Below are 5,782 nucleotides of genomic sequence, written 5' to 3'. Positions count from 1 at the left end.
AGAACACGAAGTAAGCTGGTCAGCAGTAGCCTCTGCCTCGTATAAAAAACCACAGACGCCACCATCTATGAAATTTGAACAGGAACTCGCGACCACGCGCGCACAGATACAAACACTCACACAAGAAAACAGATAACTCAAAAAACAAGTGATACAGCTCACACAAATACCACAAGAGATTGCTCCACACAAGGCCATCATTGACCTACAAACCCATGTCGATGCCATCCGCACCTAGATTCAAGCCTTCATGGACGCTACACGCACCCAGTTGGAACAAATAACACAGACTGCAATACAACGCACATATGCAGCAATAAAACACTTGGAAGCTACTACAGACAGCAAGCTTAAGAACCAGCTTCATTCCATAAAACTACGAAAGACACTACGACAGAACCTTTACAAAGCCACACGTGTAGCAGCACCGAACCAACTCGTAACATCACCGACCACAACGTCCATCAATGCCTAGATCATACAGGCAAGTAAAAGAAAACTTAGAAATTCGCCAAAGGAACTGCCGTGGGTACCGGAGGAAGAAAGGGCTGCTGACACAATTGATCGCTCATTCCTCAAACCCACCGGGGGTCATAGCCCTACAAGAGCACGGCACCCGACCAACACTACATGGCTACGAAGAATACCACAGAAGACGACAAGTGGAAGGTAGCCACACTAGTAGACAAAAAAATCACAGCCACACAACACAAACCCAAAGACGATGTGGACGTACTGTATTTACTTCTCGAAATAGTATACAAATGCAACCAGAAACAGAGCGCCTTCGTCCTCAACATTTACTGCCCCCCCCCCCCCGAACCAAAGGCGGGCAAACATAGGAAAACTCTTTGGGGACACCCTCCGCCTCGCTAAAGACAGTCCTCTGGCAATCATAGGCGACTTCAACGCTCAGAACACGTTCTGGGGGCACCAGAGGCAGGATTGCAAGGGTCGCCAGCTACAAACACTAATTGAACAGTGTCACCTAACACTTATCGCAAACCCGAACATGCCGACGAGGGAAGGAAACAGCGTTACACGCGACACCACTTCCGGCCTCGCCTTCACTCAACCACGCGAGCCGAATGGCTCAACACACTCGAAAACCTAGGCAGCGATTACTACATAATAAACATAACACTACAGACTGGACGCTTACGCAGGCAGATAGGCACAGCTAAACTCACTGAGTCGCGAAAAATCAGGGAAGCCCCAGAACAGGACGCCGACACAATCACAAACCTGGAAGACTGGTGCGACAAGCTCTGTCACCATAAACAACGCCACACAAAGGAAATCGCCAGAACGGAAGAGACACCAGAGGTGGATCCCCACTTACTACACCTGTGGGATGCCAAACGAGGCATTACCCGCCGCTGGAAAGAACAGATTTTACAACAGAAAAATGAAGACGCGCATAGCACAAATAAAAGCGGAAGCAGAAGAATATGCCATGCAACTCACTTCCGCGAACTGGTATAGATTCTGCGACTCATTCGGTGGCACGTTGGACACGGCCAAGACGTGGCACATCCTCAAAGCCATCCTAGACCCCACCAAAACCAAAGGAGAAGGACACAGGGCTCTGGAGCGGTTACTACACACCTACCCAGGCAGCCAACAAGACCTCATCGATGACATCAAGACCAAGTGCTATGGTAATCCCGCTCCCACAAAACCATGTAGAACACAATACACAGGACAACCCAATCCAAAAATGGACGAACCCATCACAGAAAACGAAATGAGAGTGGTCATCGCAGCCACCACTCGTAACACAGCGGCGTGCACGGACCAGATCACGAACTCCATGATCAGAAACCTGAGCGACAAGTCTATCTCCGCACTCACGGCCTTTCTCAACCAACACTGCGAACAAGGTACGGTACCGGCGATATTGAAACACGCACGAATAATCATGATCCCCAAACCGGGCAAGAAATTGGCATTTGAAAACCTCAGACCCATCTCGCTCACACCCTGCCTCGGTAAGGTGTACGAAAAAATTATAAACACGAGACTGCAGAGACACTTACAAGATAGCAAACACCTGCTGGACACCATGTTCGGTTTCGGCGCAGGCCTGTCCTCACAAGATGTGTTACTCTAAATCAAGGAAGAAATCATCAGCAACGTTTCCCGCAGCGGCGAACACGTCCTCCTAGCAATCGACATCATAGGGGCTTTCGACAACGTCAGTCACCAAGGAATCTTAGATGGGCTGGCCAACACCTACAGCGGCGAGCGAACGTACAAGTATGTTCAGAGCTTCTTGAGCCACCGCACGGAGGAGCTAAAGAAGGGAGAGATCCAGACTCCAGTGTACCACCCTCCCAACAAGGGCACACCGCAAGGTGCTATCGTTTCTCCCATGCTGTTCAACGTCGCCATGATCGGCCTCGCAAGCAAACTGCAGGACGTAGCAGATTTTCGGCACGCAATTTACGCAGACGACATAACACTCTGGACCACAACAGGGTCCCTCGTTGAAAAAGAAAATGGCTGCAGACTGCCGCAAATTTCATCCAAGAATACGTCAGCCAACGGAGACTACAATGCTCCCCCGAGAAATCTGAGCTTCTACGAGTCTGGCGAGGCCGGGGTAACCACACAGTCCCCACAGACCCAACAAGAAGACTCGAGGTACACTTCAACGGGGGCCTCATACCAGACAAGCCATTGCTGAGGGTGCTGGGCATGTCGTTGCGGTCCAACCAGCGGGCCACACACACCCTTACGCTCCTGAAAACCAGTGTCAAGGTTATATCATGCATGATCTCCCGCGTAACATCCAAGAACAGAGGCATGAAGGAAAGGGACACCCTCTGACTGGTCAGAAGCCTGGGGGTGAGCAGAATCACATACAGCCTGCCTTACTACCACCTCACACAGTCCTAGGCGAAGCAGGCCGACATACTTTTGAGGATGACTTTCAAGACCGCTCTCCACCTGTCGATGAGTACATCGACTGGAAAATATTGGCGCTAGGATTGCACAACACCCTCGGCGAACTGACAGAAGCCCTGTACGTCTCGCAACAACAGAAACTTGCGCGGACTCGCACGGGCCGGCATGTCCTGCAAGCCTTGGGATTCCCAGCAATAACAACACGAACTCAAAAAACCTGCTTAATACCTCTTCCGTCCAGGACAGGCTTCACGTTGCCCCGATACCACGCAACATGAACCCTAACCTACACTCCGGCAGGAGGAGAGCAAGGGCCCAGTACATGAAGAAAGCGTTCGGGTTCAATACCACGGCCCGTTTTACGGACGCCGCCATGTATGGGAAGAACAACTAGGGCGCAGTGGCAGTGGCATGCCACCACCAAGGCCACGTTGCCTCCGCTACAATGACCCGCACCTGCACGATTACGGAAGCCGAAGAGCTGGCCATCGCGTTAGCCATCCGCGATGACCTACACGCAAACCAACCACTGACGATCCTCACGGATTCCCAGCAGGCCTGCCGCAACTTTGTACAGGGAAGAATTGGAAGACCTGCTGCACAAGTCCTAGCACGAATACTCGAGGAGGACCGTAAGGACTTCTCCACCCAAACCATCATATCGATACCGCGCCGGACTGGCAACACGGGCAACCTGCAGGCCGACAGAGCAGCTCGAGGATTCGTGCATAACCGAGCACTCATCACGCCGGCTGCAGAATACCGGCACCCTGACGACCTCGAGTATTCAGCCATCGTGAACTACCACAGAGCGCTTCGCTTGCGATATCCACCACCCCATCGAAATCTAAAGACAGAGGATGCCACTGCCTGACGTAGGCTCCAGACAGGCACTTACACGAACCTACACATATTATAGCGGACACGCCCCACATCCTACAAGGACGAATGGCCGTGGTGTGGGGCCACACCAACCGAACCACATTACGTGGGAGTGCACACTACACAACATAGAACACCCAGAAACGAACGCCATGAAGGAGCAATGGGAGGCACTGCTGTCCAGCTCGGCCCTCGACGACCAGGTCAAGCTGATAAAGAGAGCTGAGAAGATGGCGAGAGCCAGTGGAGCCCTGGACTAGGGGCCCCGACCATTAGCGGTTTTTCTGATTATTCATTAATAAAGTTTATCTATCTATCTATCTATCTATCTATCTATCTATCTATCTATCTATCTATCTATCTATCTATCTATCTATCTATCTATCTATCTATCTATCTATCTATCTATCTATCTATCTATCTATCTATCTATCTATCTATCTAATCTACCAATTGGCGCAGGTGAAAAGAATCTGACATTTTTTTCTATGACATGATTCCACAAATGAACCACCACAACGCTTCGCCTCATCGGACCTCGCTGCGTGCTTTGTCAACTTGTCTGACTGTGTGTTGATTTGGCTTGTCTCGTTGTATGTTCCGATGTACGGCTTTAGAAAGTCGATGCACCTTTCGCGTCAAATGTTTATAACAACATTAAACCCTCCAAGTTCCGGAATTGCAAATCTAAAGCACGATTTTAGAAATGGCAATGCACCTTCCCATCAAAAGTTTATGAGAACTTTATATCCATAAGGTTTCGGAACTAAAATCCATGCGCTCCGTAGATTCCGCGGCCTCTACGAGATGCTGCGACGCGCTCTATCGCCATCGAAACACCCTTCATACTTTGTGCTCGCATGGGGCTCCTTGCGTTATGTGACTCCCGGTGCATGGGCGTGGGCGCGATACCCAGCCCGAATTCGCTACGTAGGGGCTGAGATGTTTTTTCGCGGCTGAAAAATACATTATAGACAAAATCCAGAATGATTTCTGGCGCGGGTTGCCGTTTTGTCTGGAGCTGCATCGACAGCATAAAAACATTTCGGAGGGAGGGGTTGAAGCCCCATAAGCACCCCCCCCCCTCCCCTGGTTACGCGCTTGGTCAACACCACTCGCCGGTGACTATGCGTAGTTACATTGTTGGTAAGCCACACCACGATGCGCCCTGTCAGTGGTGCACCTTGTAATCAGTTTTTGCGCATAGCTGCGCGCGAAAGAGCTAGCCGAAGCCGCTTTCTACTCCTCTATTCTGGATGAATACTCCAAGGGTACTAACCTTCCCGCACGCGTGCGCTGACGTGTGTGCTTTGAAGTTCCTTAGGCAGGAGTGGGAACAAAGACAAGGCGCGACAAAAAAAAAAAAAAAAGAGGAACGCTAAGATATCTCGCACTACGTCTTGGCTCCTTGCGCACTGTCGGAAATACGACAAAAAGATAAGATAAACAGAAACTTATATATGGCTGAGGAAATAGCGCTGGCCCCGGTAGTAAAATGAAGAAAAAGAGGACGACGTACGTTGAATAAGCACCGTATAATTGGCTGACGTTTAGCCTTTGTCAAAGTGATATATATATATATATACATATATATACATATAGATATATATATATATATATATATATATATATATATATATATATATATATATATATATATATATGTGTGTGTGTGTGTGTGTGTGTGTGTGTGTGTGTGTGTGTCACTTGAAACAAAAATCAATATGAGATAGTGACAATGACTGATATCAGACGCCAATTGGCAGCTTTATTTAATGCATTTTGTGTCATACATTTCCAAGGAGTACCGCACTGTGAAAATCGCCGACGAAATTGGTTCAAAACATAATTTTTTGTATCTCTGGCATTATTTTAAAAATTAACTACTGTGTATTGGCGCCTGAATTATTTCAGCGTAACGTAGAGCTCTGGTATAATGCAGGGAAGTCATTGCAATAAAGAAATCGATTGTAGTTTTGACATGAAATAA

The sequence above is a fragment of the Dermacentor andersoni genome, chromosome 3 (assembly GCF_023375885.2).
Source record: "Dermacentor andersoni chromosome 3, qqDerAnde1_hic_scaffold, whole genome shotgun sequence".
In the NCBI taxonomy this organism is placed as follows: domain Eukaryota; kingdom Metazoa; phylum Arthropoda; class Arachnida; order Ixodida; family Ixodidae; genus Dermacentor; species Dermacentor andersoni.
This window is presented reverse-complemented; position numbering follows the sequence as displayed.